This window comes from Sorex fumeus, unplaced genomic scaffold (assembly GCF_029834395.1).
Source record: "Sorex fumeus unplaced genomic scaffold, SorFum_2.1 ptg000149l, whole genome shotgun sequence".
In the NCBI taxonomy this organism is placed as follows: domain Eukaryota; kingdom Metazoa; phylum Chordata; class Mammalia; order Eulipotyphla; family Soricidae; genus Sorex; species Sorex fumeus.
In genome coordinates, this window is record NW_026606206.1 from 2575151 (window position 1) to 2591049 (window position 15899).

Genomic DNA, 15899 nt, shown 5'->3' on the forward strand with positions numbered 1-15899 from the left:
AGGCTCTCTGTTATGACTTTCTAAGTGCTCTAGAAGGTCTATACTTTGTGAACGGAGGTACCAGCTGTCTTTCTATAAATCTGGTCACTGTCTAACGACTAGAAAAATTTGTGGAATTTAATATTGATCCTAAGTAGTGCAAATATGAAATGATCTTCACAATAGTAGATTAAACATAGTTGTGAAAATGAGCTCAATTGCAAATAGATGGGTTCACTTCTAGAATGGAAGAAAGTTTGTGTGAGCTTCAAATGCTGTTGCAAGGAGTTCAAAATAAAAATGTTTAAAATTGTTAGGAAATGAAAAATGCAGTCTGTATCGAGAGAAACAAACAGAACTGGCGTTGGAGCCCCAGTACACCATGCCCTCCTGCCCCCCATCGAGCACTGCTAAGAACAGCTGAGGAGCCTGGAGCCTCCTTGTCATGGCATCCCTGGCAACGGAAGGCCTGAGTAGTACCATGTCCTTGGACCCTCACATTGACCCGCCAGCCCTATTGGCAGAGAATCTCTCACAGAGAGATCCAGGTCCCCAGTCCCCTGAACACTTCTTGGGAGGCCCCTGAAATTAAAATGAAATTTAAAATAATAAAACCAAACCGAACAACCCTCAGCAGTATTCTCAGAAAACAGGAGTAAACTACCAGCGACTCAGAAAATAGCAGCACTATCGTAAAGTGGGGGAAATTTCTATTTAAGGCCTCCCAGCCAAAGTAGCGGAAGTCAAAAATGGAAAGTCACTGTAAGAAAATGCTCCGTGCATGTAAGGCAGAGGCTCAGCATGCTTTGAACCATCAGAGGGAACCAGGTATTTCTTGGCAATTCTCCCTCGTCGTCATCTTTCTGTCTCATTTTTTTTCTCTCTCTGCTGACTTGACCCAACGTTAGTCAACTCCCCTAAGACCGTTTCTTTACATAGCTATGACTTAATTATCAGCCAAGACGGGACTCTTGGGGCTGGAGCAAGAACACAGTGGGTAGGGCATTTATCTTGCACTCGGTTGACCCAGGTTTGATTCCTAGCATCCCATATGGTCCCCTGAGTACTGGAGTACTGCCAGAGGTAATTCCTGAGTGCAGAGCCAGGAGGAACCCCTGTGCATCGCGGGTGTAACACAAAAAGCAATAAATAAATAAATAAAAAGGACAGGACTCCTTTCTTTCTTTCTTTCTTTCTTTCTTTCTTTCTTTCTTTCTTATTTTTTTCTTTCTTTCTTTTTAAATTTTATTAAATCACCGTGAGATAGTTGTAAGCTTTCATGTTTGGGTTACAGTCACACAATGATCAAACACCCATCCCTCTACCAGTGTACATTCCCCACCACCAATATCCCCGGTATACCCCCCCCCTTCCCCACCCTCCCCCTGCCTCCATGGCAGACAAAATTCCCCATATTCTCTCTCTACTTCGGGGCATTATGGTTCGCAACACAGACCCTGAGAGGTTACCATGTTTGGTCCTTTATCTACTTTCTGCACACATCTCCCATCCCGACCGATTCCTCCAGCCATCACTTTGTTAGTGATCCCTTCTCTATTCCAGCTGCCTTCTCCCCTTTGCTCACGAGGCAGGCTTCCAGCTATGGAGCAATCTTCCTATCTCGTATATCTACTATCCTGAGGTGGCAGCCTCATGTTATGTTGTTTTATACTCCACAAATGAGTGCAGAACAGGACTCTTTTTCAATGTAAAGGATATACACTAAAAAACGTCTCCAGGATCCTTTTCCGTTTCACATGCACAATGATTAAGTGTTCACATATTTGCGTGGCATGTACCTTCCTTAAATCTTGTTACACATTTGGCACACTACCCTTCTGATATGAACTTTAAAAAAAAGTCTCCAAATACTTCAGGACTAGGAGCAACCTTCTTTAAAGGTTTCAGCTGGTCTCCATGTACTGCATTGCTTGGATCTCTTCATTCAGAAGGGCTGACTGGCCCTTTGGCATCAGCTCATTCTTCTCTAGTATACTAAGTAGGATAAAGTTTCGGTGGTTTAAGCAGAACATAAGGAGCTAGGAGCCGAGCAGACATGTGCGGACATGAAGAGAGGTGACTTAAGACAATGCCTGGGATTCCCACTAGAGATGCTAGATTGCTTTGTAGTGCCTCTTACAACAGCAGCCTGCTAGCTGGGCTTAAGCTAACCTGTGCTCAAGGACATTAGAAGCCAAGAAGCTTAATGTCTGTTTTCCATAGCTCATCTTCCTCTGGTTCACTTCTTGGAACACATAGATTTTTCTTACGGCCTTTTCCCTTATCCCCTTATGTCAGTGTACCTCTCGCAAGAGTGGTCAATTGTGGCTTGGCCTACCTTTAATCTACTGCCCTTCTGATAGGAGAAGTCTGGTTTTCCTTTACGTTGAGATAGGGCTGACATAAATTCAGCCAACTGGCAATTATTTCTGACTATAGCAGTTGATTCCTGCTGAATCTGATAGAGGGGAAGAGAGTTTACCTCTTACCTTTGTAGCTTCTTTCTGCTGGTTCAGTAATTAAATTAGCATAAGACATTTAGAGGAGAAACAGATTCTGTGTATATGTAAAGGCATCATAGAAATAGAATTAATAAGTGATAAAAGCTTGTAACAGCTATACTTCTCAGACAAACAATCCATTTATGAAGGATTGATAAGACAAAAAATACTGAGACTTGGGTATGAACAAGTATAGAGCTAAATAATATTACTGACACAAGCTGGTATGCTTTGAATTTTCCAAGCAATGCGATAGGATGTCTCTCTACTTTCTGGGTCAGGGTGGTAGTTTTTACCTGGGAGATGTGTTTCCCAATTTCAGGAGGACGGGGAGATTCACAGTGTTCTTCTTGTACAGCCATTTCTGAATTGACTTTGATTCAAATTAATGAATATGCCAATGAGGCATATTTGGAGGCAACCTACCCTGAATCTAATTAGTCCTTTAATTTATCTTGGTTCAATGAAACTCAATATAGGGGTTTTTCTGGAATAGTTTGGAAAGGCTAAGTTTGTTCAGCTGATAAGAAAGTATCTTTGGACATCTGGATGGCCATCTTTTCTGGTGAGGGATTTTTGGTTGGGACCACACCCAGTGGTACTCAGGGCTTACTTCTGGTTCTGTGCTCAGGGTTCACTCCTGTTAGTGCTCTCCCTATCCGCTGTACTACCTTTCCAGTACATCCTTTGGTGAAGGATGATTTTGTCTGCTTGAACATAAAGCTAATATCTATATCTATATCTATATCCATATAAAATGCAAGAGATATAGATAAACATTCTTGGAAATTATATTTTAATACTGACTTTTTTTAGTTCTATTGATTATAAAGTTTTTGTTTTTAAGCTTAAGTTGAATTTCTACCTCTTTAAAACAGAAGATTTTTTACTTACTGCTTTTCTTAGACTCTTGATTCTGCTCTGGTTCAATAGATCATCCTTCTATCCACTGTCCCTGACCTTTCTGATTATGGGAAACTAGATATTAACTCCTGGATTTTCCTTGATGGTCAGTAGGATATCAGAACAATTGAACATGGATTCTACAGGTAGTTATGACTCAATATCCTAACAAATGAACCAACTCTCCTTAACTTCCAACATGGTTTGTCGATTGCCTCGAGCAGGCCCCAGTCACGTCTCCTTCGTCCTAGCCCTGAGATTTTTTACAAAGTGCCATATTCAAGGCTCTTTCAGGGTTAGGAGAATGAGACCCTTCATTGTTACTGGTATTTGGCATATTGGGTACGCCACGGGGAGTTTGCCAGACTCTGCCCTGTGGGCAGGTTATATTCGGTAGCCTGCCAGTTTGTCCAAAGTAAGAATGAGATAATAAGAAGTTATGACTCAGTATCCTAACAAATGAACCAACTCTCCTTAACTTCCAATGTGGTGAAACTCAGTATTTAACTAATGTTAAAGATTTAGGTCATCATTGCTCATTGCAGCATTTAGTTTGCTTTTAAGGTATGCATTGAAGATCGACTCTGAAAATATATTGTGGTCCGATTGTTTTTCATAAGATTCTTGACATATAATGATATGAGTAACAGGAAAGATACTTTTCGTACTCTCCCCAGCACTTTTTACTAATCTTTTGCTTGGACAAAAGTAATGTTAAGTAAGTATTACATAGATTGTGAATGATAGGATTGACTGCTACATATAAGACTTTAAGATAATCTAAACAATGTTTTCAGTTTTTAAGAGCCATGAGTACCTTTATTTATGAGAGATTGATTTAGCAATTGCTTTCAGGGAATTCTGACAGATTTTTTTAAAGAGGAGACAGACACACTAAAAGGAAGAAACTACCTTTGAAATTTGCTAAGGCTGTCCTTTGTTTTTAGCTTTTACATAAATGCAATCATGCAAGGGTTCAAAAGACTGCTATCTGTGTATCTCCTACTGCATTCTATGTGTCATCTTACTGTTTTACTCAGTAAAAAATATGAATGAATTATACAGAAGTGCTATCCTTAATAATAAATTTTATATAGCATCAAGTCCTCTGCAAATATGCTTGCAACTTTGGGGTGTTTTTATTTTTCTATCTTGCTTCAACTCTGGGCACAGCGGGTAGGGTGTTTGCCTTGAACACGGTCGACCCGGCCGATCCAAGTTTGATTTCTCTGCCTTCAATTTCTCTGCTACTCTTGGACATCCCAGCAAGCTATGGAGAGTATCTCGTTCACACAGCAAAGCCTGGCAAGCTACCCCTCACGTATTCGATATGCCAAACAAAGTAACAACAAGTCTCACCATGTTATTGGCCCCGGTCGAGCAAATCAGTGAACAATGGGAGGACAGAGACGATGACAGTTCAACTCGAACCATCTGAGAGAACAATGCCTTTCCTGGAAGCAAGCAGACAGACAAGATTGACACACACACACACACACACACACACACACACACTCATAAACATATAATCATTCACTATGGAGTATAAATACATATCTAAACAAAAAAATTTCCTAAAATTCAGTTAACATTTAGTTAACTATAACAGTTGTGGTAGAGTGTAGAAATGTTCTCATGGAAATAATATATCCCTCAATATTAAAAAGAGAAAAAAGAGAAGCTCATAATATTGACATTCAGGTATTTGAGTTTTGAGTTAAAATACACCATAGACCAAGAGATAATTTGATTCTGCCATGATACCTAGGTATAAAAATTTTGTGATTAAATTCCTTTCTGGTGAGATAGTACAACTGAACCCAAATAGTTAATTTTGCACATCTTTGATTAGAATATAATTTAGTCAGCGAAGGAGAAAAAAAAAACCCCACCTGATTCTAAGGTAATTTCTTGGGAGAACTGGACCAGTCAGCAGATGAAATTATAAAAGGAGGAGGAGAGGGGAGGAAGAAGCAGAAGGAAGGCAGGAAGGAAGAAGGCAAGTAAAGAAACAAAAAAGAAATAATGCTTTTATGCATTCATTCACTTTCTCACTTGATATTGATTGGATGCTTACTGTGTGCCACTTACGATAAGCACTCTGATTTTCATGGCGAGTAAATCTTTTACTCTCTTGCATCACGCAGAGATTATGCCCTCTATTGGGCAAGATGGAAAAAATAAATAGATAAGATGGCAATTATTCTACCATATGTTGTGCAGAGAACGAATAAGCAGCTGACAGAGAAGATCAGCATTGCAGCTGTCGGATTGCATCCACCCTGCCTGAATGATACCCCGAAATGCAATTCTTTTCTCCAGCTCTGACCTGATGGGAGAGACAAGGAATCAATGCAATCTGTCCTGAGTCATATATTTATTGAGAGGAGCAAACACCCTGACCATAAAACCACGCAAACGAGAATTGAATAGGGACAAGTGGTCAGTAGTATTCTGTTCTTTGTTAGTGGCTACAGGAAAGCAGATAGCTCTTTCCTCCTTAGGAGCCCAACATAAAAGAGCGTAATTTGGTCAACTCAAGCTGATGGAATAGCAAGAATCGAAATGATTTGTCTGTAAATGACTCAAGATAGTTCGGAAGCAGTTCTGCAACCGCATCTTGCGTGCAGTGTATTGTTTTTTTTAAACCTCACCACAATTATTATATTGTCAGTTCTGTATATTCAGTATAGTTTTGTGACATGTGGCCAGAACAGCTGAGGCAGTCAGACAGGTATTACCCTTTCCTAGCAAAGAAAGATGCTCGCATCTTGGTAAATAAACTGTGTGGAAAGCACTGCAGACAGCATCACGTGTAAATAGCAGCTATTTAAGAGACGCAAGCAAATAAAAACAGATCCCTTCAATCTGGTCTCTTAGGAGTAACAGAACAACAAAAAATGGTGTGTCTGAGTCACCTTTATTGATCCGGGAGTCAAAAAATATTCTAAAATGGAAACTAATGGTTTGCTAAGAAAAACCTACACCAAGAGAATGAGAGGGAAAGAATTATAATCATGGCACTAGCATGGAAAAAGAGTCAATCAGCATTTGTGTGAAAGTGACAAAATATGAGGACGATCAGCTAGAATAGATCCACAGGAAGTTCCAAAACGACCTCTACAGAAACAGCATGGATACACGTGTTCTTTGATAAAAGTTTCTGTGTCCTCATAATTCATGCTCTGTCAGACAGACTTAACTTTACCAGAAACTTGATTTCCCCCCACATCTTTATACTTCTTCCCCTACACTTTGGGGGAAAATACCCCCAAAGAACTTATTTATTCTAGAACCCAGCTTCTGACCCATATCCTCCTAATTTTTTTTGTAGGAGTACTGCTATTTATTCAGCCACTGATTAGCTGATTGAATTGGGCACGAACTCCACTAAATAAATAAATGTGAAGTTGCCTTTATTTTTTTTGCTTTCTTTGGGGGGTCACACCCGGCGATGCACAGGGGTTACTCCTGGCTTTGCACTCAGGAATTACTCCTGGTGGTGCTCAGGGGACCATATGGGATGCTGGGAATTGAACCATGGTCGGCCATGTGCAAGGCAAACGCCCTACCCGCTGTGCTAATCTCTCCAGCCCCCCTATTTTTGTTTTGTTTCGGGGGCATCTGTAGCAGTGCTCAGTGACTCTCCCACTCAGGCATCCCTATATGTAGGGCTCAGGGGACCTTATGTGATGCAAGAGATTGAACGTGGGTCAGCAAGGTACAAGGCAACCTGCCTCACCCACTATTGCAGCTCCGGCCCCTTCTCTCATCTTTCTTTGTTGAGCAGCTGAAGAAGAGAGTGTGCAAGTGCAAGTATGGGCATACTTTTGGGTCTCATGCTGGCCTTTCTTTCCTCTCCTGTGGGAGTCGTCTTGGTGTTACTCAGTGATGTCATTCAAACAACTGGAAGCCTGCAGGTCAGACTCCCTCCACCCCCAAACTGTACTTCAGAGTTGCTTGTTGGAGTCAAAGATTCCTCGGCCCCTACACCCCTGGTTTGGAGAACTGGGGAAGAAAGGGTGATTTATTATTGCACTGTTCCATTTTGTATTCTCCAATGAAAATGGCCTTAGATGGTATGTTCGTGTTAATTCGTATGTTAAATCCATCCCCAATGGGTTTTCTGTTTTGACTTAGAATTAAGACTTTGGGAAAGTAGCTGGCTCAGGAGGATGACACCCCTTTCAATGAGATTGGTGTACCCAGTCTCTCACCTTGTTAGAGTGCCACCATATGAGGACACAATGGGAGAAGTTGATAGTCTATAAATTCAGAAAAGCTCCTTATTAGAGATAAGGGCAGGAGACAGGAGAAACTTTCCATCACTTGGTATTGAATACAGTACTCACTAATGGTGTATATCACTGTCCTCTACTAGATTACAAAAGATTAAAAATATATAGCAATTATCATCACAAATTTACTTTTTTTGTTTTCATTTTTTATAATTTTATTTATTGAATCACTGTGAGAGCAGTTACAAAGCTTTTGGGTTTAAGTTTTGGTCATACAATGAAACACCCGACCTTCACCAGTGCCCATTCTCCACCACCAAAACCCCAGTATACCCCCATCCCACACCATCCTCCTACCTGTGGGGCAGATGATTTCCACATTACTCTCTCTCTACTTTGATCACATTCAATATTTTGACACCAGACCCACCATTATTAGTCGAGATTTTACCCCAACACTCAGATCTGCTGAAAAGGCAACAGTAGACAATTTGTTTTCTATTGCTGATTATGAATAACATATGATGTCATGTGGCTGCAGTAGTGGCTGCGCGATTTTGATATTCCAAAATTTTTTTTGCTTTTATCTTTATTTATTCTTTTAATTTTTATTAATGAGACACCATGAGGTACAGTTGTAGACTTACAAAGTTTTGTGCTTGGGTTTCAATTATACAATGATCAACTACCCATCCCTCCATCAGTGCCCATTTTCCACCACCACGGATCCCAGTATCCCTCTCACCCCCCATCCCCCACTGCCACCCTGCCTCTGTGGCAGGGCATTCCCTTTTGTTCTCTCTCTCCTTTTGGGTGTTGTGGTTTGCAAAAGAGGCAATGAGTGGCAATCATGTTTGGTCTAGAGTCTACTTTCAGCATGCTTCTCCCATCCTGGGAGGATCCTCCCAACACCCTTTATTTGGTGCTCCCTTCTCTATCTGAGCTCCCTTTTCCCCTAGCATGTGTGGCTGGCCTCCAAGCCATGGATTAAAATTCCTGGTACTAATCTCGGCCATTCTTGACAAATTTACTTTTATTGATTTATTTTCTTGTGATTCTATTTGTCATTCTTTTAAGTTCCGGGGATGAAACAACATGAAATAAATTTGCTCTATGCCTGCCAAGGGTGGGGGAGGGTGGGAAGCCTCATTTATGTCGGGGAAGATAAGATGATTATTGCAATAAGCTTCAAGTACAAAAAAAAAAATTAATGCGATATGTTTTAGATGCCAGAGATAAAAACTTAGTTATGTAAATGAGAATAGGCAGTATACTGTGCTGTATGAAATGACTTGAATTTCCTTATTTGCATAGGTTAAAATAATATAGCAATTAATCATTATGAATTGACTTGTTGATTGATCTTCTGATACTTCCATTTGGCGTTGCAACATTGTATGCCTGAAAATATTCTACTATTAACAACTCTGTAAATCACTGTGTCTAAATTATAAATAAATAACTAAATACCCTTATTAAAACCTGACTATGCTAGCCTCTTGATCTCAGGTGTTTAGTCTCCAGAATTATCTTTGGTTTAAAAGTCAATCTGTGAAATTTAGTCATAGCAACCGGAATGGACTAAAATAAGCATCTTTAGTGGTGACATAGGGACAAAGAAGAAAATAGTAAGGAGGGTAAGAGTCAGAAGAACAGCCTTGGGGCCAGAGAGATAACGCAGTGAGGAAGACACTTGCCTTGGACAAGGCCGATGGCAGTTCAATCCCCAGCATGAGTTATGTCCCCCCAGCACAGCAGCCGAAGTGATCCTTGAGCAGAGAGCCACCCACAGATAAGCCCTGAGTACCACTGTGACCCCCCAAAACCTCAAAATAGAAACAAGTAAAAATATAAAGTAACGGGCCGAAAGAAAGAAATCACTGGTCTGAAAGGTCGGAAGGATGGACTAGTATATGCCAAAGCCAATCCTTTCAAATACCCTATCCTTTGTCTGCATACCTTAAACCCAGGGCAAAGTGCTCACCTATCCCACTAATTAAAACGATATTAAGGGAAAAAAATTTTTTTTATCTCTCTCGGGATCTTTTTTTAAGGTGACTCCTACTCTGGACTTCCTTTTCTACCCTTCTGTCTCCAAAATTACAGTCTCAAACTCAGCTCTTTATTTTCTGGGCCCCTGCTTTCCGCTGGCTGCGTGAGCACAAGAGTTTATCTGCTGCAGCAATGATGCCAGAGAGTTTTCACACGAAGGCCGAGGGAACAGGAGTTCACAGCTCATTTCTTTTCCCTTTATTTTATTTTTTTTTGGGGGGGGGGCTGTGTTATTTTTTTAAAATTTTTTTTATATTTTATTAGTGAGACATCATGAGGTCCAGTTGTAGACTTACAAATTTTTGTGCTTGGGTTTCGATTATAAAATGATCAAATACCCATCCCTCCACCAGTGCCCATTTCCCACCACCATGGTTCCCAGCATCCCTCCCACCCCCTGTCCCCCCCATCCTACCCTGCCTCTGTGGCAGGGCATTCCCTTTTGTTCTCTCTTTTATTGGGTGTTGTGGTTTGCAAAAGAGGCAATAGGTGACAATCATGTTTGGTTTATAGTCTACTTTCAGCATGCCCTGCAAGCCCCTGAGGCATCCTCCGGACCTTGGAAGACAAAGCAGCTCTTTTCCCTTTAAAGGATGAGTGGTTGTTTGGGTATTTTTATACAGTATATGCAAACGCCAACATTATCCTTATGTGTAGATATTTTTTTACTATTAAATTAAAATCAGGGTGAGCTTCATTCCTCTTGAAGCTTCAGTTTGTGACACAATTTACCATAGATAGGACATCATTTAAGCTGATTCCTGAACTTGCCAAGACATTCCTGGTTTTCTAAACGCCATAAATATCCCTCAAGTGTGTTCCTTTTTTTTTGGGGGGGGGGGGGGTCTGTCAAATATGTTCTCTGAGTCAGAATTATCAGATTGGGCGTATAGTGTCTATAAGACAGGAAGACTGAACTTCTTGAAAAATATAGCAAACAGGGCTAGACAGCTAGTGTACAGCAGATAGGGTGCTTGCCTTGCACATGGTCAACCGCCAGCACTACATGTGGTCCTTGGCACTGCAGGGAATGATCTCTAAGTACAGAGTCAGAGGGACTTCTGAGCACAGTTGAGTTTGACCTCCAAATTGCCCCTTTCCCTTCAAACAGAAAACAGTACAATGATACTTCAAAAATAGTGTTTGTTAGTGGAAGATTATGTGTGGTTATTGGTGTGATACATAGCTTTGCTGGGACTCTTCTTTTACATTTTCTCCTGGAAACCATTGGTGATCTTCATAGAAAATCCAGCTGTTTTGCAATGTTCTTTTAGGATCTAGAAAAGACAATAATAAAGTTTGTCTAAATTCGAAAAAGACCACGAATAGCCAAATCCATACTGCGAAACAAGAAATTGGGAGGTATTTCATTACCTAATTTGGGGAGGGGAGGGAAGAAAGGAACACTGGTGGAGGGAAGTTGACACTGGTTGTGGGATTGGTGTTGAAATATTATATACCTGAAACTCAACTATCACTGCTTGTGGGAATGTTATCTGATGCAACTCCTGTGGAAAACTGTATGGAGAGTTCTTAGTAACCTTAGCAACTTTATTACTAATAATTTTGTAAATCACAGTTCTTTAATTAAATAAAAAACTATATAAAAAATCCACCTGTGATATCCCAGAGAGGCAAAAAAGTATAGTTGAAGTGACATCTGCACTTGTTTGTTCATTTGCAGCACTCTTTACAATAGCTAGAATCTGGAAAAAACTTGAGTTGCCGAGAACAGATGACTGGTTAAAGAAACTTTGGTACATCTACACAATGGAGTACTATGTAGCTGTTAGAAAAGATGAAGTCATGAAATTTACATACAAGTAGTACTACATGGAAAGTATCATGCTAAGCAAAATGAGTCAGAAAGAGAGGGACAGACATAGAAAGACTGCATTCATCTGGGGAACATAAAGTAACAAAATAGGGACTAACATCCAAGAATGGCCGAGATTAGTACCAGAAATTTTGCTCCATGGCTTGGAGGACAGCCACACACGCTAGGGGAAAAGGCATCTCAGATAGAGAAGGGAGCACCAAATAAAGGGTGTTTGGAGGTTCCTCTCAGGATGGGAAATGCATGATGAGAGTAGACTATAGACCGAACAAGATTGCCACTCAGTGTCTCTTTTGTAAACCACAGTACTCAAAAGGAGAGAAATAACAAAAGGAAATGCCCTGCCACAGAGGTAGAGTGGGATGGGGGTATGGGGGATGGGAGGGATACTGGGACTTGTGGTGGTGGAGAATAGAATCTAGTGGAGGGATTGGTATTCGATCATTGTATAATGAAACCCAAGCCCAAAAATTTGTAAGTCTACAACTGTACCTCATGGTATAAAATTTCACTAATAAAAATTTAAGAAAAAAATCCAGCTTGTTCTAGATCTTATTTTAGACGGTGTGGTATTGGAATTTAAATATGCACACAGATCAAAAGAATAATATTGAGATCCTGGAACAAAATCCTCACATATATAAAGAATTAAGTTATCACCAAGAGATCATGAGCATAAAATAGAAAGGAAAAAAAATCTCTTCAATAAATGGCATTGAGAAAACTGAATAGCCACATAAAAAAGAGTAAAATTATATCTCTATCCCACCATGGACAGAAGTTACTCAAAACAGATTAAGAAGTTGGATATTAGACCTGTAACCATTCATTCATTCATTCATCATCCTGTTAATCGTCGATTGCCTCGAGCAGGCCCCAGTAACGTCTCTTTCATCCTAGCCCTGAGATTATATTCAAGGCTTTTTAGGAGAATGAGACCCATCATTGTTACTGGTATTTGGCATATTTAGTGCGCAACGGGGAGTTTGCCAGACTCTGCCCTGTGGGCAGGCTATATTCGATAGCCTGCAAGTTTGTCCAGATGTTCTGATAAGATGTCGCGCGGCTGCGAATGCGGTCTTGGCCGCTGATGGGATTACACGGCGCCAGGGGGACAGGTGGTGGGTGTGACCCCCGCCTACTGGAATTTGGAGGCTCTGGGTGGAGGATGCTCGACTCTAATTCGAGTAGGCTTGGAGATCTCGGCCCTGGAACCCGCGTGGCTTTGTCCCTCTGCCAGTACCTTCATGTGTGCGGAGAGTGGTCTCAGCATGGTGGTGGCTGGTCCTGGAGGTCTTCGGCTGCCGGAGCCCTGGTCGGGGTGGGGAGGAAAGCTCAACCCGCTCCCCTCCAAGGGACCCCGGTGAGGAACAGCCAGGCGCAGGGGCAGGAGACTGACTGTAACCAAAGATGCATTATAGAAAACAGGCAAAACTTTCCATGATAGTGACGTGAGGGATGTCTTTCAGGGATGTGACTTCATCAGCCAGGGAAACAAAAGCAAAGCTAAATGAATAACATCAAACTAAAAAGCTTCTGTACTATTAAAGGTCACTTGTACTAACATGAATAGATATCCTTTTTAATGGGAAAAATGTATAGAAAGCTGTCACAGAACTCAGCTATAATAACAAAAATAGCTCCCTCAAAAATAAGGGAAGAAGAGATGAACAGATGCTTCACCAAAGAAGGTACACAAATGGCCAACAGAATTAATAAAAATATGTTCTTTATCACATATTATTATGGAACAGCAACTGTATGATAATGAGGAGTCAGCTCACACCTGTGAGAAAGACCTACATCAAAAAGCCAGAAGCCATTATAGTTTGCAGTGTGCAGAAACAGCAGCCCTCCTTTACACACTGTTGGTGGAAATACAAACTGGCCTGGACTCTGGAAAACAGTATGAACATTTCCCAAAATATTAAAAATTGATGCATCATACATCTGAGTGGATCCATCATGGCGTCTCATAACTTACCTGTCCAATGAATACATAAATACTAATTTAAAAACTATAAGTGCACTCCATGTTTGTTGCAGTACTATTTAAAATAACCAGAATATGTGAACAAACCAATTGCCCAATGGCAGATTAGTAGACAAAAAAAAGTTGTGGTCTACACAGTACCCAAAAGGAGAGAGAGAACAAAAGGGAATGCCCTGCCACAGAGGCAGGGTGGGATGGGGGATGAGGGGTGGGAGGGATACTGGAATCAGTGGTGGTGGAGAATGGGCACTGGTGGTGGGATGGGTACACCATCATTGTATAACTGAGACCCAAGCACAACAACTTGTGAGTCTACAACTGTACCTCATGGTGTTTCACTAATAAAACAAAAAAACAACAAACAAACAAACAAGTTGTGGTCTAAACAAAATGAGCACCACCCCTAGAATACTCTATCCAGTTTTTTAAAAAATTTTATTCAGATTTGAAGGAACTGTACAGAGCTTTGTGAACAGGCAACAACTTAGGGATTTCATGGCCTTGAAACCAGTTTTGTAAGAAGCAATAAGAGAGTACTCACTAAATGTTGCATATGGTTGTCATTGTCCTCATTGTCATTTCATTTCATTCATTCATCATCCTGTTATTCGTCGATTGCCTCGAGCAGGCCCCAGTAACGTCTCTTTCATCCTAGCCCTGAGATTATATTCAAGGCTCTTTAGGAGAATGAGACCCATCATTGTTACTGGTATTTGGCATATTTGGTAAGCCACGGGGAGTTTGCCAGACTCTGCCCTGTGGGCAGGCTACATTCGATAGCCTGCCAGTTTGTCCAAAGTAGGAATGAGATAATAAGATGTCATAAAAAGATGTCTTGATAAGATGTCGCGCGGATTGAGCTTTCCTCCCCGCCCCGACCAGGGCTCCGGCAGCCGAAGACCTCCAGGACCAGCCACCACCATGCTGAGACCACTCTCTGCACACATGAAGGTACCGGCAGAGGGACAAAGCCACGCGGGTTCCGGGGCCGAGACCTCCAAGCCTACTCGAATTGGAGTCGAGCATCCTCCACCCAGATCCTCCAAATTCCAGTAGGTGGGGGTCACACCCACCATCTGGCCCCGTGGCGCCGTGTAATCCCATCAACGGCCAAAACTCAGAGACTATAAAATCCAGCCCCTCATTGTCATTAAGAAGGATTAATAACTTTTATCAATTAATCATCACAAATTTATTTTTATTGATTATTTTATGGTAATTATATTTTTTATTCTTTTGGGTTTTCTGAACCAAGTAATATGAAATAAATTTGTTATGTGCCTGCAATAATGATTAGTGCAATATAATCCAAGTACAAATTAAAATTTGATGCAATGTATTTTAGAAGCCAGAGTTGAAACTTAGTTAAGTAAATGAGAGTAACAGTATACTATATTATATGAAATTATTTTAATTTCTTTACAAAGGTTAAAATCATGTAACAATCAGTCATTACAAATTGAATTGAGTTGATTTATTTTCTGATAATTCCCCTTGCCAGTTCTTTAAGTTTTGTTGGAGCAAGCAATATGAAGGAAATTCGTTTTATGCCTGTCAGGGGGGTGGGCTGGGGAGAGGTAGGAAACCTGAGGACTCTGGTGGAGGGAAGGGACATTGGTGGTGGGATTCGTGTTAGAAACAACTATATAGTGAACAACATTGAAAATCAGGTGTCTTAATAATTTTTAATAAATAAACAATACTTACAACTTTTAAAAAAAGTGGCGATCTATATACACAGTGGAATACTATTCAGCTATAAAAAGATAAGATCTTTTGTCTCGCAGTAACATGCATGAAACAGGAGAGATTAAGTCTGTAACATGCTAAAAGAAGGAAACTGAAAGAAGAAGACATATACTGATGATTTCATTTATCTGTGTGATATAAAGAAATGAAGCAAAGGAGAAAGCTGGGGAAATTGCTCAAAGAGCCTGAATAGATGCTTTGCATGCAAGAAGCCCAAGTTTGATCCCTGGCATCTCTGGCAGTGACCCCTGAGAACTGCCAAATCTGGCCCAAAAGTCAGAGCCATAGAGTAATCCTCCTGGTACTTATCTCAGCTATTCTTGGGTGTTAGTCTCCTATTTTGTTACTTTTTGTTCCCCAGATGAATGCAATCTTTCTATGTCTGTCCCTTTCTTTCTGACTCATTTCGCTTAGCATGATACTTTCCATGTAGAACCACTTGTATGTAAATTTCATGACTTCATCTTTTCTAACAGCTGCATAGTACTCCATTGTGTAGATGTACCAAAGTTTAAAAAGCAATATTTTGACTACAACCAGATTTTAACCAGACTTTTAAAAGAATAAAAAGAACATACAAATCCAAAAGAATGCAACCATTGTGATCTTGACTCCAGAACTGATATTGCCAAAGGTGGGAGGGAGTG

At 40.7% G+C, this 15899-nt stretch overlaps 1 protein-coding gene and 1 non-coding gene across 2 annotated transcripts in view; both read left to right on the forward strand.

The window, feature by feature from the left end:
• LOC130016241 (histone-arginine methyltransferase CARM1-like) overlaps positions 1–15899 on the forward strand; it is a 327432-nt gene that overhangs the window by 160801 nt on the left and 150732 nt on the right. The gene's annotated exons all lie outside the window — the stretch shown is intronic.
• On the forward strand, positions 1720–1823 carry LOC130016268 (small nucleolar RNA U13). The gene has a single exon (XR_008791221.1). It is a non-coding gene; the product is annotated as a small nucleolar RNA U13 (small nucleolar RNA).